This window comes from Corapipo altera, unplaced genomic scaffold (assembly GCF_003945725.1).
Source record: "Corapipo altera isolate COAL_440 unplaced genomic scaffold, ASM394572v1 45, whole genome shotgun sequence".
NCBI lineage: Eukaryota > Metazoa > Chordata > Aves > Passeriformes > Pipridae > Corapipo > Corapipo altera.
Window position 1 is genome coordinate 13222424 of NW_020884877.1, and position 26522 is coordinate 13248945.

Below are 26522 nucleotides of genomic sequence, written 5' to 3' on the forward strand. Positions count from 1 at the left end.
TCTCCAAATTTCCTTTGCTCCTCCTGCCTCTTCAAGCAAGAGCAACAGATGTCTCCTGTCTGTTTATTTGTGGAAGGCAGAAAGCATTGGAGCAGAAATGGTCAAAACTTTGTTCTGTCCTGCTTATGAGTGAGATAGTGTAGAAAAACAAACTAAGGACTCTGCTGTTGAATGTTGAACACATAAAAAGGGGGCAGAGTTAACTGGCCTGATGTCACTGCAAGGGACCTTTACATCTGAGAATGTTAAGGTAAAAGAGCTGTTTGTGGATGTCCACTGTTCAGTCATTATACAGGTTTTTAAAACTGTGCAAGACTACATTATCCCATCTATATAACTTCATGCAATTAAACCTATAAAATTAAAAAAAATTCTCACTTTTATAAAAATACATAATTAAATCTACAAATTCGTAAATAATTTATTGCTTACACACAAGTTATATTCTTTTGTTTTGCTAAGTTTTTTGACAAAAGTGAGTGATTGCCATATTAAAGCTCGGTTCAGTGTTATGCCACAAAAAATGAGTCAAGTGAAACACCTTTATTATTTTGAGTAAGGGCTGTGAATTTTCTATCAATGTTCATGACTTTTCTCATGCTTTAGAAACAGGCTAGTTTTGAAGTTCAGCACCAAATACTGTAAGAAGACTGTAGATTTCAGAATCAGAGAATGTTAACAGCTGTAAAAGATTACAACAAAATTCTTAAAAAATTAATAGTTATCTAAGTTATAAAAAAGTCAACACCAACCCTCCCCCCAGCACTTGGCACGTCAAATATAAACAGTTTGCAAACTGAGTGTTTAAAGACTGGTGTGTGCATGCAAAATGTGATTTGTTTTTCAAGTGCACTGTTCAGCACATATTTGTGATCCCTGCGATTTAAAATGACATTTCTCTTTGAGGTATTTTAACCTGTACTTAATCTGAGGAACACTCAAAGTAGCAATAACTGGAAAATGCCACAGAGGCCAAAAGTTTTCTACTCTTTTCTTGTTTAGTTTCTGTGTTTGGCAACACACTTTTTGATCTGTTCATTTAGTGTGTGCAGACAATTTGTGCATAGCAGAGAAGTGAAATGTGAACCTGCAATCCCAAGACTTCAAAACCAGGCTGAGATACAGCTACTGTATTTGATGATTATCAGGTAATGTGAGGCTTTGTTGTTTATAAAAGAGATCTTGTATCCATTGACATATATTCTTTGTATATGTAAACTTACTAAGGCAAATATATTATCACTTGTTACCTTAGATTAATATTTCTTCGAGCATGAAAGTTTTGCACATTTTGAGGAAGAAAAAGGTAACAAAAGAGTCCAAGACTAATTACAAACAAGCACTTGAGCGAGGAGAACTTACTTTCCTGATTCTCTTCAGTCAGGTAAGCGTAAATACTCGCATGAGACTGTTAAACTATTTACTTCCATGCTCTTCTCTCTCATTCTTTTCATTCCAAGAAAGACTACAAAAAGCACACTAACAGCAGTCTTAAACATCTATACAGTTATTTGGTTTTATCTCAAAGACTGTGATGGAATCTTGTCCCCCTTGATGTCTAGTGGATGCAAAATTTCATTCAAGGTGCTCGTTAGTTTGAGACAGTTGCTTTAATGGGAAGCATTCACCACATTTGGGTCAGAAGCAGACTGCTCTGTCGTAACATTTTATTTTTCTGTCTCCTCCCTATTATTTCTTTCCCATTACTTTTATCACTCTGGAGTCTTTCGTCTTTCTTCTCTCCCTGTATAAATAGTACATTTTTTTAGCCTTTCTGTGCAATGTTTAGTTCTTACACATAAAAAATGTTATGCAGTAAATTATTGACTTTTGCTAGACTCCTCTTGATAAAATTTCTGCTGTTACTATCCAGGACTTCACCAAATTCTGGAATAGTTTTCTCTTCCTTTTTAAAAGACTCTTTAATGTAAGAATATGACATGAACATGCGAGCATATTTGACAATGTTATGGTTCAAAATTTGTAGTTTACACCACTGAAGAATTAAGTATCATCTGTGAGAGATCAGAATCCATCTCAGGCTTAGCTTGGCTGTCTGAGTATTCAGCCATATGAAATGGCCATTAATTTGAATGTTGTGATCATCTATGAAAAGAGAGATGGCTTTGACTGTCACAAACTTTATGGTTGGAAATCTGTTACATGAATAAAGCTGCATAGGGGAACAGAGGAGTACTGGCTACAAAGACAGCCCAAAAAAGCAAACCGTGAGCTACCAGCTTAGAAATCTGCTAATTACTGTTGCAGAATGGGACTATTTTTGAAACTATAAAAGCACAGAGACACGGCAAGCAAATAATAGATTCGGCACTCTTATGGAAATAAAATATTGCTGAAATGGAGGCTTCTATATCCACACTGAAGAGAATGAAAAACCAGGACAATGCACAAGGGTAGCAAAACTCTTCAGTTTAAAGGAAATCATATAAGAATCCTAAGTCTTCCCTAATAGAAAGAAGGAAAAAAAGTTTCAAGAATGTTATATGATTATTAATAAAGAAAAAGAAAGTTAAGAGGAAAGTAGTTTTCTGTATAATTTTGAATTTCTTATATAATAGGGTTTTTCTGTTTTTCTATTTTTTTCATGTTGTCTCTATCTTAGATTCAGTTATGTTCCGACTTCTTTATACTTGGTTTGGCCTTGCTGGAAAGAAGTTAAATGGCATGGTCAGCCCACACATCTATTGCAGAGATTCAGTTAGACCGGAGTAGAGGCAAATAGCAAAAACCTTCTGACTAAACCTTTTTTAAAGGCATGTCAGAATAGACTTTGAAAGAAAAGGTGGAGCTACCCAAAAAATGGTGTTTGTTCCAAGAACATGGATAGGGGGAATGCTTATATAATGAGAGAAAAAATGTAACAGCTTTGTCTCTGGCAGCAAAAATGGAGAAAAGAAGCTGATGGAAACAAATTGCTAGATGAAATAAAAAAATATTTGGCAAAGAAGCAGAGGAACACAGATTCTGAAAGAACCCTCAAGCAGCTTACTATCCTTAGAGGCCAATTAAACCTGAATCAGTCAGGAAAGACAGAAAGAGCCCTCCTCAGGCTTAATGAAAATTTATATCAGGCAAAATAAAGCCCTGAGATTATTGGCATATAAGGCATAGAATGCTAAGAGAAACAAGCTAGCTTGGCTATTAATGATACCAGGGTGGTATTTACATTTAAAACAAAATAAATTTGTACCGTCTTTGAAGGTTTTCTGTGTCCATCTGTGTGTTAACAAAAAATCAGCTCCAGCTGACAAAATAGTCTATGTAATGAAGCAAATATGCCCCCAGGTTCCAGCTGCCCAAATCACCACTTGAAGCCATCTGAGTAAGAAACAAAGTAGAAAATATCGTCAGAAAAATGTCAGCTAGCCCAGAGATTGTGTCTTTTAAATACTTCTAAACACCTTACTTAGCAACTTGTAATAGCAATCACTATGCTTTTAAAGACTTGTCAGCCTTTGCTTTTGGAAGCTGATACATTGCTTAGCAAGATCTTGCTAAAGCATCTGTGTTAACTGCCATTGTTGTACAGTATATTAGAAAGATATAATCCTCAGCATAAACCTGTTTTATAGTAGGGTCACCAGTTACTCAAAATCGTAGACAAAGCTCTATGTCTCTTGCCCCATGTCCCCATACCTTGGACCTCCTGGAGCTATTTAGAGTGTGGCAATTGAAGGCTATTTTACTAGCATACCACTTCACACAAAAGGAAGTTTACGTGGGAGACTCATATTCTAATTCTCCCTATAAATCTCCCTAAAGAGTCAAATACAAAAATAAATTGGAGAGATTTGTAACTCAGAGTTAAAATCAATACTTCTCAAATTTCCACTCTTCAGACATATAATTTTAGCATCCTTAAATGAAGCATATACCAAACTCCATGTGACTACCATCTTACCTGTCTTGAAAGTCAGTTGTAGTCTAGGTTGGTAGACACTACCGACTCTCTCCTTTCACAGGGTACTCATATCATAGTGAAAAGTTTCAAATAGACTCTTCACTTAGAAATTTTAAGAGGCAGGATCAAAATCCCCCAAATTACAAAAGGCAAAAGGAACCAATGAATAATTTATATTTGATCTAGAAATAAAAATCCAAATTAGACTCCATATTTTATTGATTAGCTTTCTTAGGGGCAGGGAAAAGCCTCTGCATATGGGCTCAGTAGAGAAGATTAGTCATCATCCACAGAATTTTTTTTGTGGTTTGCATAGGATTTCCCATATTTTCTCACTATTTCTTTCACAATTCAATGGCAAAATTTTGAAACATTTCTGGACCAATTCCTGCATGCTTTAGAGTAATCCATCTTATCCCTCTTTTTCTACATCTGTCTGTTGAAGTACTTCCTATGGATATACAATGCTCTAATTGCCTTTCATGCTGTACAGTTTCTGATACTCTTAGAAATAATATATAATTTTAAAACTATTTTTAAAGACTGAGAATGTACCTATATCACTGTATACAAGTAAAAAAAATCAAAATTGGAATAAATTTTATTTGTTGCCTAATTTCTCTGTAGTAAAAACTTATTCTAATCCTTTTTACTTTATTGATAAGGACTCTCAACTACATGAAAGTTGAGATGTAAGCTAGGTCTGGGTGCATTTTAGCCACCTGTTAGGATGTTTGATGATCACCAAAACTTTGGTATTCCTAATAACTGCGACTGTTTCTCAAACTGTCTTAAGTCCTTGTAGAATGCACTGAACCAGCTTTCTCCTTTTAACAGCTGGCTTGCCTTACGTAAGTACCTCCAGTAAGGTGTGAATCAATGCTATCCCTCATGGATATTTTCATTGCAATCCCAAGTGCTTCCTTCCATGCATAGGCATTTGACAGAGTACATTAGTCCTGCAATAAGGCATGTCAGCTAATGACTTTGTAATATGAACTGTGTATGTCCTGTCACAAAACAGACAGAACATACAGAATATAAATTGACTCTTTGTGTGTGAACAGGTGGAGTGCAAGGTGGAGGTTAAATGTATGCTACCATGTTATCTCGGTGTCTGTACTGTCATTGTAGACCTCTTATATTTTCCCCCCATCATCTCCCAGAGTCACATTTTAGAACCTAAATTATGACCCTGCATTTGACTTACTGACAGATTCTACTTGATGTTTCTTCCAACTGAAACAATTACAATGCTTGGCCACACACAGTACCTGAGGATGTGAAAATGTATTTTGAAAAGCAGCAAAGTAAAGCAATCTTCTTGAAGAATTTATTTACCTTTCCCCTAATAGGTGGGAACCATGGATGGAACTGAAGTACTCATTCTCTGTACTGTAGCTGGTTATCTGTATGACAAGAAGACACATACAAAATTATCATAACACTTTTTTGTTTAGTTTAGTGAAATTGAATTAAGGCTTTTGTTAGTTTTTATAAAGAAACTGTAGGGGTTTTTCCTTGATTTTTTTCACATGATGACCAGTGACACATGGCAACAGTACTAAGGCTATGTCTGCTGTATTATAAATATACCAAGGCAGCAATTGTCCCGTAGAACTAGAATAAAGAAGTTTATATCCATATATATATGAAAAGTATAGATAGAATATGAATGTAAAACTTGGGTGGCAAGGACTAATTTTGTTCCCGAGATATAAATTTGAAAGGGAAATGCTAAAAGACCTGTTTTATCACTTATTTTTATGTTCTCATTAGAATTAAAATACCAAGTGGTTGCAAAATATTCAGATCCAGAACAGATTATTATTTTTATCTTATTCACCCCTCTAGAATTCCCAAAGGAAGAAGATCCCAATTTGGGGCTTGTTTGTTTTTTTATTTTACTCCAGAATCTAAACAGTTCACCTTTCTCTTAGGCCTCATCACAGAGTTGCATAAAGTCCATTAAATGAAGTTCCTTGGGAAAAATGAAGATATGGAGGAAGACAAGTACTTAGTAAGGGGAGGTAAGAGTTAAGGCTTGGGACCGCAGAACAGCTGGAATATGTTAGTTTTACAGGAAGGCAGCCCGGAGAGGGAGTGTGAACTGCCAGCAGGTGGCTGGGAATGGCTGAATAACTCAGTGGTGGAACTGGAAGAGAGTTCTGCCTCTTACTGTGATGACTCGGCCAACTTCAGCCTGTTTTTCTTTATAACAGGGGACCTTTGTCAAAGCCCATTAAAGTAAATTTAGCATTTCCTTTAAATGTAATAGGTTCTGGATCTGGCCCCTGCTTGTTTTGACACTGTTTTTGTTCGCTCTGTCTCTTAAAACTTTACCTTATTCTTTCTCTGATGAGGAAAAGAAAGCTGGTTGACTGCTAGACAGGCTTCAAAGGGTGAGACACTGATATGTCCCTTGGACAGACTGCCTCCAAGTCAAGCAGACACTATTTTGTTAAGAGAAGCTGCAGCAGAAAAGTCTGGGAAGAAAGGTCTGCTGGGGTTTCACTTCCTTCTGCATCAAGGAAAGTTATGCTGACAAAGAGAGCTGCTCTTACCACAGTGATGCTTTGCTGTGCTTTGCTGTACTGGTCAATGTCCTCCAGAAGTTCTGGTCATAAGGTGGGCATTGCTCTGGGTGGCACTATACAAACACAAGAAGCTGGCCCTGCCCAGAAGTCCTTGCAGTGTAGGTATAACCAGGAAGCAGAAGACTCAGTGGCAGTGCGGGGCTGAGAGTGTAGCACAGCAGTTTTCTCAGCATTTAATTGGCACAGTGTAAGAGAAAGTTTGAAGGAAGGATCTGAAGATAACACTGTCCTTTACAGGTATTTCTGAAAATCTCAAGTGTGAAGAGCAGTGTAGGCTAAGGTATATGTGTTATTATTTGACCATCCAACAGGATGGCATTTGGGCAGGATTTGAAGAAACGATACTGGAATAACTAAGATGTGAGATGATAAGAGTTTGGAGAAGAGTTTTACCTATACAGATGTGTGGGAAAACTACCTCATGCACTAAGCAGTAAGGTTCTGTAATCCTTGTACATAGCTATTAGGAGAGGACCTATACAGAGGTCTAAGTTGAAGATGATATCTGAATTGTGTGTTTGAGTGATCATAAGGATGGCAGTATTACAACAGGAGATCTTGTGCAAGGTTAACTTGGAGAGAGAGAAGGGTGTAGATAATAACAACTTTATTTCAGCCATACTGATCATCAGCTAGTGATCCAGAGAGCTGTCACAGAAAGATGCAGATACTGGGGAACTGAAGTAGTTTGTGTTGGCACATGTACACTAGAGGGATTTGTATTTGAAGTCAAGAGAGGCGGTTTTTAAGGTGGGGTTGGGAAAGACTAACCAAGGACAGAATCCCAAAGAAGTTGCAGTGTAGGTGTGAGATCAGAGGCTTCAGATGCAGACAGGGGAGCACAAGGAAACAAAACACTTGACAAAAGCTGGCAAACTGGAGGGCATAATCACAGGGATTTCTCCACACAGCCCCTGCAAAGGTGCACAGATATTAAAAGTTAAAGAAAATGTTAAACCTCAACTCAAGAAAGACCAGTGTATCAAGAAGAGTGTTGCTGACTATTGATGCTGACTAAGTCAGGGCTGGGATACATCAGAAAAAAATTCAGGCAGAAGAGATGAAACAACTTTAGAAAGTACATACCAAGATCATATGAAGCTGAACGTACTGAGTGTTAGTGGTAGTTAGGAAAATGTTCTACAGAGATTATGAGAAGGCTTTTTACAGACAAGATCTTAAAATTTGAAGGAACAAACTACAGCTAGAAGTCCAATTCCCTCATAAATGAACCACTCGTCACTAATGTAATCTTCTGTATTTCTTTACATGGCTATATCCCTGTTGTTTTATTTTACTGTGTCTTTGTTACTTTCCCAGAGTAGTATGTAAAATGTTCAGATTTTTACTAAGACTCAGCATTTATTAATGTTAGTGTTTTGCTATAAAAAAATCTACTTTTTTCAGCTTTATATTCTTGTAAGTGGACAAAAGAAATGACATCTGAGAATTTACAGAGAGGTGTTTAATAGAATATATCATTGAGAATTGATAGTTATTTTTGTTACAACTAGCCAAAATTTTTGTTGCAAGATACAATCAATTGAAACAAAGCACTGTACTCCAATGAAATTGTAGTTATCCAGTAGAGGCATTGGCTACCTTATATTTTAACAAAAAATTCAGTACAGATTGCTTTCTAAGAGGAAAACCCAGTGACCTATTACAAAATAATTTTGTCAAATGTAAAATGATAAGCTGCTTGGCATTTCTGATCAGGCAAACTACTGTTTTAAACTCATGTATAGATAATGAACTAGCAGTCTGCCTAAGAGCTTTCATGACAGTAAGATAATAAACACTGAACTGACATAGATAAATTGGCATGAGTTGAACAAAAAAAACCCTGTCAAATTATCATTTTGATTAGGATGGTATATTTGATTATAATGAAAACAAATGTACTGGTGGCTCCTTGCAGCAGTAATTTTGCTGTCCAAGATGACAGAGTTAGTTCTGAGAAACTTTTTAATTGTTTTATCCACATAATGGCATACTGATCACTTTTATGTCACTGGGCAAGGAAATAATCTCAACAACAAAAGATAGATTTCATACCAGAGGTACCACTTTTATATTTAATTCTTTGTTTGTGGCAGTACAAATGAAAATGGTTGTATAGCATGATGGCTGGCACAGTGGAATCCATATTGTCCCTGTTTTTGAGCTGGATAGGAGAAGATACAGAGAATATGTACATATAAATTGTGTTTAATACAAAAATTTTTGCAGGACCCTTGATAGTATGACTATGTAAAATCCTTCCCTTGAACTGCTCAGAGGGTTTGCAAACGATAACTGGTTTCACTGTAGTTCCACAGGATTCTCCCCAGTGTCCCAGCAGATGCTTGTTGCCACCTATGTCCCTGACCACTATGGATGTTGTTGTGTGAGTCAGAGCTTCATTCCCAAATGTATCAATCTCCCAGAGTTATCCAGGTGAGGAGTCCAAGTGGCTGGATGACAGAGCCACATCAACATTTTGTGTGTTGTTTGCAACAGAAGCAGATCTGCTCAAATCTTTGTTTGATAGCTTAATTAACTCTGGTTAAATCTTTACTTTAGGGTTGCACTGGGCAATAAAAAACAAATTACCCTGGTTTCATAAACTTATGTTAAAAATTAAGGTAGCAAAGTGCCATGATTTTTTTTATACAGTGTATACTCATTTGGAAAACACAGGAAAATATTTTGAATTATATATGGAGAGAAAGTGTACTGCTTGATACCTTATTTCACTAAATATTTCAGATATTTTTCTCAAAGCCATGGGTGATTATATTTGTTTGATTTAATTTTGAAAAATGTTTTGCTTATGCTATACCTTTCTTTGGTTTTACTAATCTCAGAAGCTGAAGAGACTGACCAATTTTTTTGTCCTTTAACATGTTACATTGCTACTGAAACTTTCCAACACTGAACATTTCACTGATTCCCTTTTCTCTGCCATCTGTCTGATCTGACCTCTTTCCAAATAATACTGCTTTCCTAGTGGATATGGTTGTCCTGGTACAAGAGTTTTCAGTCAGAGTAAGGAAAATTCACATTGTGTTCAGTTTTTTCTTTGATAGTGCATATAAATATTGAATGGCCATGTACACTTGCAGTTTGTAGATTCTAAGATGCACACAAGAAAAAAACTTGTTTGTCATAAACTCGGACTTGTACTCTGCTTTATTGAAAACCTGACACTCACTGTTAAAATATTTGTGTTTTCTGTCATTATGTTCTGTGTTAGTATGTTTATTTTGACAATTACTTTATTACAATATCTGAAGAATGGATGTTTTGAAATCTGGCTGTCTGGTTAGAAAATGTAAAGTTCCAGATTATACACAACCTTGCAGAAGTGTTAATTCAACATTTTGGAAACAATTGTCTTATCTTAGAAACTCAACATGAAATGTCTTAGGAATGATAGTATATTTTAGAAGCTGAGCATCATGTGCCATTTAATGGAGTGTCAAGTTGGGCACAAAATCACAAATCTCTTCTTGACCAATATCTTAAGAATTTTAGATTTATTTAAATTATATACTGTCATCATATATTGCTTTAGGTATTACATCATATCTAAGGGCATCAACAGAGAAATTAGATCCCACAGATCTAAGAAAATGCAATGCATCATTAAAAATACATATGAAAAAGCATTGTATTTTTACGTGCACAAGTGCATTAACTGTTGAAAAGGTGGAGAGGTCTCATTTCCCCTTCTTCCTTTATGCTAGAATCACTTTCATGCTAGTAATTAAATAGTGCGTTTTATAGTGAGCAATTGTAATAAAAACCCATCAGATACTGACAACTTCTTTCAAGAGGAGCATATTACATTATATTCTGAACTATGTAGATCATCTCTGAGCAGTGTTAGAATTTCTTGTCAAACAATTAACTCTGAGTATTCCAGAATATATCTCACAAGCTTTTTTTTTTTTTGCTATTGTATGCTCTCTCTCACATTTAAGGGAGAACACTTCGAACACTTCACTTTTTCTTTAAGAGAGAGAAATGTTTTAGGTTATCTGTAGTTCAGATTTCAAGAAGTGATTTTCATCCATTCAACTGAAAGACTGAACCTTTGGCTTTCAGGATCTATCGCTGTGTCAGCGTCACTTCCAAACTCTTGACTAGGAGCTTGAAACAACTGTCTTCTCAGGCAGCAAGCTCCAGGGTTAACTCTGAATCCTGTGCGTGCTGGGACAAGACGTTGGGAGTTCAGTCAGTGGTTTGAGGATACACATGGAGGGTAACTCAAAGGTGTTGGCACTATTTAAGTCTTCCCTAGGCCATAACTTAAAGACTTGCATTTGATTTACACAAAGGCCCTTTTCCAGTGCCCTGGCAGTACAAAGGTTGCATTTGCTTAGCCTGTTCTGAACTGGAATTGTGGGATAAAACTCACATGTTAAATAACTTCCTACTGAGTCTCTACCTTGATAATTTAAAAATGTCTCCTGGGAGAAATAGAAAATATTAATTTTCTGGGTTTCATCTGGAATTCTAGAATGTATATTTTCTACCCTTGTGTAGTTTTTTGTAACAAAAAAGCTCTTTCTTCTCTTTTGGGAGTGAATGTGTTCAGTACAAAAAGCAATTATTTTTTAGTTTATTTATAAGTTTATCAATTTTTTCAGTGTTACTGTGAGTTATTAATACACTGTCTGAAAGATTTAATTTTTTTCCCCAGTGTTCAGCATTCAATGTAACTGTCTGGAATTGTATCTGTATTTCATTTTGTGCCATTATGATATTGGTTTACTGTATTTTCTTTACTAAGCAGGCACTCAACACCTAACTCATAGTGCAGAGTGTAGCTTTACAACCAGATGATATTTATTACTCTGGTAAGCTATTTGAAAAAAGAACCCCAGAGTCTAACTTGCATGAAAATGAACATATTCTCATGTAAATTCCTAAAGAGGAAACTGGCAGAATTAACAAGTATGAAAAAGTATTTCTCTCTTCACCAAAGTTTGCCCAAAGGCTGGGAAGAAGCTGAATTACTGGATAATATTAATATCTTGGTTTTACTGTGAAACAGATGTATGCTGCCAGATCTTTTTCCTGTGGGGAAAAAAAGAACACATAACAACAACTATCACACTGCCCCTACCTCTGCCCCAAACTTAGCATTTTATATATGTTAGATATAAATAAACTGTGATTTTTTTTTTAAACTTCAGCTAGCAACTTTGTTATCAATTCTTGTGAGATGAGAATCAGACCTTGTATTTAATAAGAGATTCACTGTTATTTAATTACATGAATGTGGTCAGAAAACAGCCTTTCTGACCAGAAAGTGGAAATAGGATTGTGATGTTGAATATATGGTTTTGTTGCAAGCAGTGTTTTTTCTATTAACACTGTTGACCCTGAGCCCTGATTTTGTAGACACATAACTTGGTTGCTAAAAATAGGAAAATAGGCTTATGTATGTAATTTATTTTAAAATGTTTTGGTCCTTTTTTTATGGAAGAGAGAGAGATATTTGGAGAGGGGGAAATATGGATCACGGTATTTGTAACAAAGGCAAAATGTTTACTAATGCTAGTTGCTTTTGAAGACTTTTAATTTCCAAATAAATTTGAAAAGTGGTTAGTTTGTAGCATTGGACTTATTTTGTTGTTCTGTTGTTCCTGGCAGTGTTTAGAGCATGATCATTCCAAATTTCAAGAGGAAGAAAGAGAATTACTGCCAGTGATTGCCATCTTACTGCCTCTGCAAACCTGGGTGAGTATGCTTGCTCCATGAAGAGTCTATGTATGAGGAACTACCTTTGGTATGTAGAGTGTTCTTCTAGTAGAGATGTGCTGCATGGCAGCTATAATAATAGCCTCAAAACTGTTGTCTGAATGGTCTTGTTTCCCTGTTCTTTTTCTTCCATGCCAGCATCACCACTGTTGGAGCTCTCTAGAGCACAGCTGCAGCATGACCCACAGTGTCTCTGCCTCCAGTGTTCATTGTTGCCCCTCCATGGTAGAACTCAGAACCTGTTAATCAGTTTGAGGTGCCTCAGCAAAGCTGGCATACCTCCTAAAATCTGGCCATACAACTAAGCCTATGCCTTTCCATATGAATGGCTCCTTCAAAGCCAGTAGGACCGCTCAGAGGGGCTAAAGCTCAGCATGTGGGTCAGCATCATTGTTAGTGTATATCTTCCCCTTTCGGAAATGACTATGTGGATTTGTGTTTTGAAATGCTCTGAAAGAGAAGCCCCTCCCACACTAGAACCACAAAAATATTCCAGATAGCAAAGACAGCAGAACATGTCAGTCATGCTACCCTTGCACTACCCAGACATCTGTGAAAATTTCATGCTTGTGTGAGCAGATTCTGCAAAGGGCTGAATTTGGCTGTATATCTTTGAGGGAATACTTCCATTTTCCCTGCTGTGCCTGCCTGTTATATGCTTTTAATTTTCCTTGGTATTTGGGGGAAAAATAAAAGGCACAAATTAAATAAAATGTGTAAACAACAGGAGAGGGCAGGCTTAAACTGACAAAAAGCAAAAAAATCAGACTAGCTGTAAACCTGGAAATGCTGTTCCCAACTCCTGCGTGTGCAGGAAATGCAGCACATATGGTACATGGAATCACCTGGAGCCAGGCCTCTTTGTTGCACCTTGGCATAGGAGAGCAGGAACAAAGCAGGGGTGCAGATTTTAACCCTCAGGTGCCTGGTGTCTGGTAAGGATCAGCTTAAACCTGTTCTTGTACTTGGCTTCCCATTCACAAATATGTGATGTTAATAATGGAATTGTTACAGAATGATCTCTTTTGTACTTAAACATGGATAGCAGTACATTTTTATTGGTTAAAACCTTTCAGTATAATTCTTTCTAGTCTGTAAGAAATACATATGGATGTAATAGTATCCTTTCTTATACAAAACTTGAATTTTATTATAATGACACTTCATTTATGATGCTCCTTGCAAAAGCTGTTTCTGATATTATGCTTTTAAGTGAGCTTCTCAGTGTTCCTTACAATCATTAATGAATCAGACTTTAGATAAAGACAGTGTAGGTATGGCAGCATATCATTATACAGGGGAGTAGAGTGAAGCATGAGGATGTAAATATTTACTACATCTTGCATGATGTTGAGGAAAAGATAGCTCTAAGAGTAGGATGATGTTTTTTACTGTTCATTGTGTACTTATCATAAAAAAAAATCTTTGAAAAATTCAAACCTTTCCTAACTTCTGCTTAACATTGGCAAAAATGTTTGTCTGGAAAAAAACTAAAGCAAAATGAAAAAAAATCAGAACATCTGATAATAAATATTCATTCTGGTTTTGTTTTGTTTGTTTGTTTCTTTGTTGGTTTGTTTTGTTTTGTTTTCTTAAAAAGATTTCTTCTTTTTTTTTTTGTGGTTTTGGTTTTTTGTTTGGTTGGTTTGGGGCTTATTTTTTGGTATGGCATTTTTAATTTATTTGGAAAAAAATAATATAAAAATCTTCAGAAGGATAGAAAAATACCTGCAGATTGATGCCAATCCATGGGATATTTTTATACAAGACATCCTCCTCAAAACTGCAAAAGCTGCTACATCTGCCTCCTTTCCTGCTCTAGAAATTTGTTTCATTTGTTCGACTTACTCTACTACAGATCACTGTGGTACCACTAAGTATTCACCCTGAGTGTTATAGCAATGCACATGCATCTCTGGTCAGTTTGTCTGTCAAGACTTATATGTTTTTCTGTATTTCATACACTTCTAGAACAAAATGAGTATTAATTCAAAGATTATTATACATCAAGCATTGTAGAGCAAAACAATTGTTACTCTTTTTTTTTTTTCAGGGGCATCATCACTATCACAGACTGATATTGCACAGCTATATGATTAACTGGAATCTTATTTTGAAATAGAGAAGTGCAAGGTTTCAAACTTGCGGGTATAATTGTATGTCTTTTTAGAAATTGAAATGAGCTTATGCAGAAATATTCAAAATAGACCTTGAAGGAGGAACCAAAAATGTCCAGCGAAGTGTATACATTAAGAAGTTTTAAGAACATGTTTTGTATTTAAAAGACAACAATTCCTTGGAACCCTAGAAAAGGGGGCAGCTCTTACCCAGTGGGACTTTGCCTCTGCACTGGCATTTTCTGTTTAATGAAATTTCTGAAATATAATGGTGTAATCACTTTAATATTTATGTCTATACACAATTAAATACAATTTTATGTCTTACATTTTTTTAAAAGAAGTGGACTAGGAACATAGTGTAGCCCATGCTGCATTAACTGTCAGAAAAACAATATGTATATTCAGTTGAGACAAGGAAAGCCAGAAAGTTTTGGCTGTAATTAGCAGTTTTTGGGGAGGAGGACTCTACTTTTGAAAACAACTTGTTTGCAGTTGTTGAAATTTGATTACTCAAAATTATCACATTACCATATTGTTGCTACAGTCTGTTTTCAAAAACATAGCTTTAGTACAGTGAAACTGATTTCAAAGTTACCAGGAAAGAAGAACATTTAACTATAACCATGTGAATCAAGCTATCTCTCCCTGTGTAGATTGATGTCAAGAGCCACAAGTTTTTCTGAGCTGGACAGAATGCTTCAGCACGAAAGCTTCACAGCTGTTTTAGTCCTTCCTTTTCCTGAGCTTATATATGCTGTGACAATATGGGGGTTTGGATCAAAGCTGAATTGCATTTGATTGCCCTGAAGCAGAGAACAGAAGAACTTGCATCTTGAAATTAGACACAGTTGGATTTTCAGTGAAGGTGTTTCAGTGAAGACTTAAATTCTTGAATCTGACCCTAACTGCTGTGGTCTCACTTTTGTGTCTGCAGTGAGTTTGTTACCTGGTGCCGAGTGATCTTCTCTTCATCAGGATAAAGTCACTACATTATCAGGTTTGCATTCTGTAACATTTACCTTTTTGCATTTATTACAAGAAGATTTACATTGTAAATGTGTTGGGGACTCCTTGAATTACGAAAGTGAGCTCTGAGTTTTGATATCTTAATGGAAAAAAAGGAAGTAAATGACAAATGAATTCTTGAAATTTCCCACCTGAAATCTCAGAGAGAGTGGGGGGAAAAGTTCTCAGAGAAGGCACTCTCTGAAGAGGGCAAATGGGGGACAGAGGTGTGACTTCAAATACCTGCAAATTCCTGACTGAGTGCTCTAGTTTTTATATGATAGAAGGTACAAGGAGTAGGTTGCCACCATTAATGCTATTTTACAAATAGCATTTACTAAAGTGAAAATGTTGTAGCCAGCCTAAACTGTTTACTAAGTGGGTAGTTATTTTTTGGTTGTCTCAATCTGCATCTGTTAGCACACACACTTATTTTTTGGGTAAAAAACCCAAACACATCTTCCAATGTTAGAGAGACATGAATGAAGCCACTGACAGTGACTGAAGGCACTTCTGCTGAAGTAGCCAAAATTAAACATTTTATTTGTGAAAGAGGATAGAAGAACCTTTGATGTCTCAAACTCTTCTGCTGTTCCTCAAAGCTTTTTACACCAGCTACTCATCTGGACTGGAGAAAACAGCACTTGGGAGTCAGAGAGGAAAAGTGTTCAGTGAAGAAATTCAGTGATGAGGGAAGAGTTTCACTGGTGTTGGAAGGCAAACACAGAAAAGTAAACACAGCCCAATGGATTACAACAGGTTAGTAAATACAAATGCTGTAACATTTCCATAGAGCTCTTTCTGTAGAAGCAACTGTTATATGCAATGTATTGTGTTGTTTTATTATTTTCATCACATTTTTCTAAGTTATATGCCTTTCTTCATTTTTAGTGTGCTTTACTCACGAAAGTTGTTTGAAGTTACTGAATAGTAACACTGGTAGACATTAAAGTTTCAGAAAAATGTGGAAAAGAGGTGTTACAATTTAGGTAAATCAATCATTATCAGGGTGTTTTGGGATTTGCTGGTTTGGCTTCTCATGTGCTAAGTCTCCTGTAATGTGTTACAGTTGTGAAACATATTCCTACCTCTCACAACAGTACTGAGAACTGAGACACCTCTGCCCCCACTGAACTTTACAGGAGGGAGAGAAAGGCCCATTATTAGCTTTTGTGAAGTGCAATGAGGTACTGATGAAATGATCTATATCACTCTGAATTGCCTTTGTTCATTACACACGGAGTGGTCCCTGAGCAGAGGAGAGGGAACATAAATGAAGTATTTATTTAATATCAAGGTGCTAAAATCTAGGCAGCACATTGTAAGTAAAAAAAAAAAAAAAAAAAAAAAGGCATTTGGGAATTGACATGCTAACATTTGTTCCTTTCAGCTTGTCTTTTTTAACTTTCTGTTGTTTCTTTTTATCCATGCAAAATTGTCAAAATGTAAACACCTCTCTATTGACAAGATACACTAATGTCAGTAGTAGTAAAAGAAGTGTTGACATGAAGGCTAAACGAAAATGGAGAAGGATTTCTGAACTATTCTAAATTATTTTTTTTCTGACTATTCATAGCTATGGGCTGACAGATAAATTCCACTCATTTGCAGACAGCAACTTCTTAGTTCTGCAAAGAAGTTGAGAGGAGAGGGTTGTATTTTGCTATCTGCTCTCCCTGTATTTGAAGTATTTAATTGTAAGTCTCTTGTTTGAGACTTCCATAAAATGGAGAAAACCAGAATTGTTCCCCAAAAGAAGGATTGTGCAGTTTTCTAGCATTGCCCTACTTGCCAAATTTCTTGTGACTATCGCTGTATAAGATGATATACAAAGATGAATGAAGGAGGTGAGGGTAAAAGATTTATAACCCAAATAATACCAGCACACTTACTTCCACCTATACCAGACTCTGTCATGCATTAATAACATCTCCTTGTAAAAAATAGATCCAGACTTCCATTCTGACACAGTCAACTTGCAGGACTGATAAGTTGACTGGGGGGTCAGTCTAGCTAACGTACATATATGTGTACTGGTTTTATATATGATAAGAAATACAGTGCTTATTTTTGCTTTTTCTGAAAGATAAAATGAAATCTTTTTTATGTATTTCTATTTTCTCTTAGCAACAAAATCTTAATTTGATTTTCTCAGTATGGTTAGCTTATATGTGAGACTTTAGGTACTCCTGTACTTTCACTATGTCTTTTTATTCTAGTGAAAAAAGTACTCATTTCAGTAAGGCCACTTACGATACTTGATCATATATGAATTTACAGAACAACCTACATCCTATTCCAATTCCTTTTATTCTGTAGATTTTTGCCTATGCAACTTGCAGTAATTCCTATGAAGCTGTCACAATCTGTTCTATCAAAATTACTTACAGATCGTGTTGTTCAGGGATCGTTGAGATGATAGATTGCTATGGTCTCTCCTGTTAATGTGTGCTTAGGGAGTCCTTCATTTACACAATAGACTTATTCAATTTTTGGTGAAATGTGATTATTACTCTTGCACGGAAGACACATGCTCGATCTAGATATGGCTTGCTTATTAAAGAAATTGTATAAAAATAGGATGTCCCTCCACAAAACTCTGCTTTTAACCTTACAAACTAATTGCCTTTACCTTGCCATTTGAAGGACTGACAATTTTGCATAGCACTGGACTGTTAGTAAGGGCTGGCAAGAAGTCCAGCTGCAAAAGAGGCAGATTGAAGCATAACTGATGGCTCAGGGTGACTCAAAATCATGAAAAGCTCACTCGGAATTGTAATCCTCTTTTCACCAGCTCAGCTGTGCTCATTATATTCCTGGCTAGGTGGCACAAGTGTGGTTAGAATGGTCCATTACTGGTTGTGGAGCTGTGTATGAGAAGATTTTAATATTTGAAGGTACCAGGCAGCTTGGACAACTGTAGTCTAAATCTAACCGGTTTTATCCGTAACATTCTTATTCAGCCCTTTTTAATGAGAATGGAGATGACTTTTAAAACTTTTCCTTACTCAAGTGCTCCTTTGATGTAGTTATCTTGGTTAGAATCCCATTTCTTAGTAAGTCATCTGTACTGTAACTGAGTAGTGGTGGTCTGAAGATCTAAAACTGGGACAGGAAAATAGAGGAAAAATTCTAAGTATAATCCTGCCAGTGTTTGTTTCTGTCACATTTCCTCTATTAGGACTGTCATGGCAGTCGGCTATACCTGCTTAAGTAGTAGATTATAAGGTTGACCCTCTGCTTGAGTCAGGAGCCTCCTAGACTATGAGTATGTGAGAGAATATGAACTGAGGAATGCAGGGAGATCCTGGGAGCTGCTTCTCAACAACTGGTATCTGCGCTGCTCACTGCACCTTGTGCAGTATCTGTTATTTCGGCTTTTGTATTCTCACTTGTACTTTTAGCTTCAACTGGGCATGTGAAACCACATACCTTAGAGAAAGAAACTAAATAAATGGCTTGTATCATTCAATTTCAGGGGATTTATCCACCCTATCTTGTAATTTTTACTTACATGAATAATCTTTGTTTACACGTTCTTAATTTGAATGGGATTACTTGCATTAGTGATAATGTGAGTAGCAGGTACAGGATTAGTTCCTGTATTTGTCAGTGGTGTCAAAAGCAACAGAATATACAATAATTTGGTTACATTTTCAATTATAATCTGAAATTAAAGAGCTTTATTTTGGAGCTGTTGCTCTGAATAGCAAGTATTGATACTTGTAATTGAATTCTGAGATAGAACTTTCCATACATTTGTAATGCAGAAAGCTCTCTCATTGTATGAAATTCACTTGGCAGATGAATGGTCACCACTAAGTAACAACATTAAATCCTGCCTTTCAAGAGTCAAAAGGACTGGAATCTGCTTCTAAGGTAAAATATTTAATCTATTTCATATCTCAAAATTCTATAGTCTGAAATTACTAGGTTGGGAAACATTTTGATAAATATTTGAGTACATGCTGTGATTAATTTGTATTAGAATTGTACTTTGAACTAGTGTAATTCATGTTGGTAGGACACCTGATGAGGTGATCCTGAAAAATGCTCCAGGAAAACCTACAATGAAAATTTAGCTGCTTTGAGCAATTTTCAGGACTCAGAGGTAAAATTTGATATAGTGTAAATAAGGGTGGCAGAATGAAAATAAATTATGCTGCAGCTATCCTGTTTTCCACAGCTACAGGTTTGGGGGATTAACTCTTTTTTTTTTTTCAATTTTTTGCATTGTAGAGCTTAATTTTAAAAAAAATTATTTATATTTAGTTCGTGTGTAGCTTTTAATCTTCTTGTAATTAAACAGAAAATGTTGGGAAATCAGTAATTTTAACAAATATTCTTTTTTCAATGCCCAAGACTTTTATGGCTGGATAAATGCTATCAACTTCTATATAAAGCTTTCTTCCACATGGAAGGGATGTCTCCTCAGTAAAGAAAAAGTAGGGAAAGAAAATCTGAAAAATATGGACAAATTATATATATATCTCCTTAGCCCAAACTAAAATCAAGTTCTTAGCATTAATAACTGAAAATATGTTTACAATACAACCTTGCAGTATTTTAAAGACCAGATGTATATCATACCAGCCATTGTGGCTGCAAGTCACTTTATATGCAGGGACATACGGTGACCCTGACTCCAATCATAGATTATTTGACAAAGAAGCAGCAGTAGACAGTGAATGTAGTCCTGTTGTTTGCGCACACTAAGTGATATTGCATGTATTACCTCTCTAAAATATGGGATGCAAGAAGTTTTTTGCTTTAAAGTACCCTGGCCTTTTCTGGAATCTTAATTCTCTTCTCCAAAGCCAGCTTCCTTACTGGTCTGAGAAGGTGACTCAGGACTCTGCTAACACCTTAATCTTCACTGGAAGTGTTCAGGACCACAGCAGCAGTTGGCTCCCAGTAAATTATGATATAAAATCCTTCCACTATTTTTTCCCTTGAAATTACAGAAAGGATAATCACAGTCTGGCCTTTAATAAAGACTTACACATTCTGATTTAGGGTAGGTATTTCTAATGTTTGGTTTTGTATTTTGTAAACTGCTGGACTTTCTTTAAAAGTAAATATGACAAATAATGAAAACCTGTTGTCTTCAATTGTACTACAGATTGTAGATACGTGAGAATTGGCTTGATGTCTGAAATGAAAAATGGGTACACAAATTTCCAGGTTTAGAGAAACTGCCTTTATAGATACGTGAAGAAGGAGTTAAAAAGGGACATATTCTTTAGATTACCAAAGAATAACAGCAGATTTTAGTCTTGCTGAAAAGAACACAAGTTTAAGTTATAGATGAAGGTGTTATAAGACTAAAAGCTCAGCTGTTCTTCTTAGTTATATCAGATAGTCTATGAGAATACATTACTTTTTAGACAAAGTTTCCTTGTCTTATAGCTGTAGGCACCTGGGTACTACTTAAGACACAGAAACAGTGTCGAAGAAAAAAGAAATTATATATGAAGAATTAGATAAATAATATGACATTCTAATAAAAGTAGGAGTTTCTGCTGGATGAACAATAGGCAGTCTGGTAGAGTTAGATAATTGTCTTAGCATCTTCAGTAACTTGAGTTAGAAGAGAGAATTTAGGAAATTGAAGTTGATATATCCAAATACTGAAACAAAGAACAAGATTTGCATATTTTTGTTCACAGACTCATTCATTGTTCAAGTTGTGTGTTCATCTGCAAAAGATGAGAGAACACCACCATAGGTTGCATTGATAAAAGCAAGGGCAAAATTCAGGGACAAAACTCAGGGGAAAATAACTAATCTTTCCTAATTTGTTCTGAATTTGGACATGCAGACCTCAAATACTCTAATTTCTGTGAAAATGTCTTTTTTGGTCCCTCAGCTATTAAAAGTCATAATAATGCAAGACCATGGAACCAGAAAAAGCTTTTAAAAGATTATTTTTCTAAATAAGTGATTCTAAACTCAGATTATACTCACTAGACCCTGTATTTTCTGAGTTGGCAGGAATTTAGCCACAAAACTCACATTTAAGTCAATGGGAGTTACTAAAATCAGTGGGAGTTGTGTACTTTGATCTCATGTAAACTCAGTGAATTTTGATGGAAGTAGCAATCAAAATAGTGGTGGTAAATATAAAGTATCAGAGTAGATAATATATGAGTAAATGAGCCAAATATCTAGCAAAATGAAAAACATGATGGAAAAGAGAAGAAGGGTGGAAAAGAGATGATTGAAAACATTGAGTTATGCAGGACTAAAGGAGAATTTGCAGGGCTTCAGCAAACACAATTTCTTGAGAAGCTGAGGGAAAATGGAAAGAAAGCCATCAGGTATAATTGCTGTGAGGAACAACTTGGGTTTGCTTTCAGTGCTATACGAATGCATCCCAACAAGTACAACATACAAAAATAAAATCAAGAGTTAGGAGAAGGAGTTTGCATTATCTTACAAACATATCATGTGTAATGGAGAAGAGACAGAACAAAGGAAGAACTGTGCAAGAAAAACAGAAAACATGGGAAAAAATGGACACTGTACTATGGCAGAGGAAGAAAGCAGACAGTTGATAGGATGTGACTGGCTGAGGAACATGGGAAGCATGTAGTCTCTCTGCTGAAGAAGGGTGATGCTGATGAAAGTAGCTGGTACAGGGAGAAGTTAACTCTTCACAGCATGGATTATTTTTATTAAGCAGATATGTTCAGCAAAATAACTCACTAGTCCCATAAAAAGTATTACAGTAAAACATAGGACTTTCCCTGACATAAATGTTGTAGATTTGAGTTCTCTCTAATTCACTAAGATTTCAAACCTGTGTTAGTTTCAGAAGAAATAGGGGGCCATTACCTACATTCCTTTTAGTTTTACAGGATGCAGGTGCTTATGACCCTTATAAAATGTCCACCAAAGAAAAATGGAGAAAACCTCTCTCTTCGAAAGCTACTACTTAGAAATGGTCTTCCAGAGAAACAAGCCAACAAATAAAGAGTTGTTGATAAAAATATCTTGGAAACATTAAAAAAAGACAAGATTTTGCAATGGATATGAAGAATGATAAAGTTAAATGTCACCAAACAAAGTTCACTGACTGTTCATATCTATGCAACTGTTGAATAGAAGCATGTTATTTTATGCGTATGGTGAGACTGGGCTACAATTTCAGACTCTAGAGGAAAACCAAAGTTAATTAAAAACAAATTAGAAGACTGTACTTTACTTGGTAGAGATACACAATAGATTGTATTGCCAAATGAAGGCATTTTAAAGCTTTTTAGATGTAGGAAAAAAATCATCTTTCAAAGAAATTCAGAAACAAGTCAATGTAGCTGTTACAGCAGGAATTAAATTTAGATGCCCCATGACAAGTTCCAATTTTTATGGATGCTCTATTATCAGAACCAGTGAAGAGACATAAAAAATCAAGACATGAAGTTCTAACAAACAGTAAATGGACAGTATGCAAACCAGTTGAATTATGAATTGCTTATAGGTAACATACATGTTTACTGTGACATTTTATTTAAAAATTTAACTGCTAAATTAAAGTGGCTTTATGCCTTAAATAGCATATTTATGAGCAGTATTTTACAGTTGTTCATAATTGGTGATTTAATACACGGGCTATCGTTGCAACTGTGTAGCAATTCAGATGAACAATTTGATGTCATTGAGAGATTGCATAAGCTTTCTAAACTAATGAAGTTGCATGTGAAAGTAAAGATAATGCTCTGAATACAAAGCAAAAGAAGCTACAAAAAACCCCAGAACAGCAGGAGAACACAGGTAAAGGTTTTGAATAGATGCCAAGTACTAGAAGGTACAACAGAGATAAATAAAATACACAGTAAAGATGCAATATAATAAAACACTGTAATTTGGGCTGTCAGCATGAGTGTAGTGAGTTCAGAATAGAAGAAGTGAGTTAGCTTTTATGGGATATTTAACCACAAACTGCCAGAAACTGAGACTGCTGCTGGTAATACATATTCAAATACAGCAAATGTGTCATTGGGAAAAATTATATAAAATCACACTGTGAACTTTTTGGTTGTATCTCTTGAATTTGTCCACAAGACATCTGCAATTTTTCCAAGTGTTGTTAACTGAAAGGTACAACCAGATCAGAAGAAAAAGAAATTTTGTTCTCTCAACCCATCAGGACCTCTGAAATTATTTGGGTATGTGGAGAAACTATGACAGGTGTCTGTCCTGTGCTTTAGGAAGCTGTTTCCTTGGAGCTTCGTACCACTGTGTATTGGGTTTGTCCGACCAGGTTTTGGTTGCAGGAGGGCTACAGGGGTGGCTTCTGTGAGAAGCTGCCAGAAGCTTCCCCCATGTCTGGCCAGCTCCAGGACGGACCTGCCACTGGCAAAGGCCAAGCCCATCAGGAATGACAGTAACACCTCTATGATAACGTATTTAAGAAGTAAAAAGAAAGAAAAGTTATTGTGCAGATGAAAATTGCAGCCAGAGAAGAGCATAGTGAGAACATGTGAACAACTCTGCGGACACCAAGGTCAGTGGAGGAGGGGGAGGAGGTGCTCCAGATGCTGGAGCTGAGGTTCCCCTACAGCCCATGGTGCAGACAGCTGTGCCCCTGCAGCCCATGGAGGACCACTGGGGTGCAGAGACCCACCTCAGAGGAGGTGGATGCCCAAAGGAGGCTGTGACTTTGTGGAAGGCCCATGCTGGAGCAGGGTCCTGGCATGGACCTGCTGACCCATGGGGAGAGGAGCCTACGCTGGAGCAGGTTTTCCTGGTAGGACCTGTGGCCCTGTGGGGGACCCACACAGGAGCAACCTGTGCCTTAAGGGCTGCACCCCATGAAAAAGCGACCCACGTCAGCAGTTTGTGAAGTACTGTTGCCTGTGGGATGGACTCATGTTGGAGTAGTTCATGAAGGACTGTATCCTGTGGGAGGGACCCCATGGGAAGCAGGGAAAGGACTCCTCTCCCTGAGCAGTGGCAGGAACAACCTGTGATGAACTGACTGTAACCCCCATTCCTTGTCTCCCTGCACCACTGGGAGGGAGGAGGTAGAACTTGGGAAAAAGGGAGGGGTGAGGGGAAGGTGTTGTTAAGATTTATTTTACTTCTCATTCTTCTGCTCTGATTTTGTTAGTAATAAATTTAAATAATATCCCCACTTTGAGTCTGTTTTGTCCGTGACAGTAATCGGTAAGTGATCTCTCCTGGTCCTTATCTCAATTCATGTTATATGATAACTCTTTGTTATAGTTTCTCTCCTCTGTCCAGTTGCAGAAGGGAGTGCTGGAGCAGGTTGATGGGTACCTGGCGTCCAGCCAGGGTCAACTCCCTACACGCTGGCTTTTTAACCCATTGTTATGGCTTAAGAGATACAGAGGATAATATCTAAAGAAGCATCCATTCCTGGCCAATGCTACTTGCAAGCTACTTGCTTGTAGCTACAATGCTACTTGTAGCTACTTGCTACAAGCTGTCTTACAATTCTACTTCAGAGTGCTTTCTCATATTTAATGATTGCTATTTCAGTGTCCTGTACTTTGGAAATGGTTAAATGCAAGTTAGAGGGTTTTGCCATCTTCCCCCAAGTACTTCATACCTTCTTAAAAAGTATTTTTGGGTTGGTTGTCTGGTCTGATTTCCAGTAGCACAAGATATGGGTCTTCCACATCGCTGTTCCAGCCACCATTCTTAACTGTCTTTCAGAACCACTTTCAAATAGAACAAAGATAAAGTTTATTCTAATAATTAATTATAGATATAGCATTTTCATATCTATTTTTATACATATATAAAGTTAAATCTTCTTTTGTGATAATTTTGTTTCTATTCATTATGAAGCTACCTAGATTTTTCCATTATTTTTGGTTTTCTATATTTGATTTTTCATAGCTTTATTAAACTAGTTAGTTGCCATCATGCAGTTCTTAATAATCTCTTCCTCAATGCCATTACTATTCACACAAAATGGTAATCTTGCATATGAAGAGGCAATAAAGGTAACTGTAAACCAGGATTCTATGTACATTTCTTAATGCAATTCCTAGTTTATTTCCAAGCCAAAACCAACAATAAAAGCAACTAATTAGCAGATTATTCTGCTATTTTAACAGAATAACTTCTGGAAAAAATGCGGGGTTTAGAATAAAATGTTTTAGAATAAAATTGCCATTCTTTATTTATTGTTCAATAAATTTTCTGCAAATTTGTAGATATTTAGTAATCTACTGGAAAAGTTTACCACCAGTTCTAGCTTTTATCCCAAGTTTTCTGTTGTTCTGACGATGTTTGATGAGGAAATTACCTGCTACAATGAGATGTTTGAAAATCAAAGACAGTAAGTAGTGAAAATCTCCCCTCTTTTATTAATTTTAATTATTATTTTAAAAATTATTAATTTACCTAAAATATATTATTTATTAAATTCATTAATCTAATATAGCTTAATAATTAGTATCATTCATTATCACTTTTTTTGCCTAGAGAGAAATATTTTATTTGACATAAGTTTGACATAAGTTTTAAGTAATTATTTAGGCATTTTCCATTATTTTATATGTTCTTTACAATTTTATATGCAGTTGCAGAAATATAGTAATGTTCTTTGCCTGTTTTCTGGGTATTACCTACTGATTTCTTTCTTACCATTAGACATGTGCTATATTTTCATAGGAGCTTAGTTCCAAGGACTTCTTTGTTTTCTTCTGTGCTGTGTTTTCAGTAGTACACGTACTTGTGTACCTATTGTACAATAACAAGAAGAGCAAAATTTTTTTTCTGTCGATTTTCACACCTTGGTGATAGAAATTAAAAATTTTTCTCCTTGAAAGAAACATTAAGATGCTTAAAACAGTGTCTTCATTTTCAAGCCTGCAATTACTAAGGTATAAGAGATGAAATTTAGTATGTTCTCTGTTTCTAAAGTAATAACGCTGTTTCTAAAGTAATTAGAAAGTAAGAAAACATATTTCCACACATACTGAAATTAGTTAAATGACTAGGGAGACAGCTGAACAGAAGTCAAAATAAACCTGCAGAGGATTTTTGCTGATCTTCTCAAAATGCTGCCATGGCTTTTGGAACAGTGCTTATTTTCATGCATTGTCAGGTTTGGCACTTCTGGCCTTGAAACAAAACCAAAATTAGAAT

The 26522-nt window shown here is 36.1% G+C and overlaps 1 long non-coding RNA gene across 1 annotated transcript; it reads left to right on the top strand.

Annotated features, from left to right (window-relative positions):
- LOC113944274 lies at positions 1-25705 on the top strand. Its single transcript, XR_003526627.1, has 8 exons — positions 1-250; positions 1256-1384; positions 5863-5952; positions 12166-12252; positions 14327-14429; positions 16001-16157; positions 19203-19277; positions 25586-25705. It is a non-coding gene; the product is annotated as an uncharacterized LOC113944274 (long non-coding RNA).
- Positions 25706-26522: the final 817 nt, after the last annotated feature.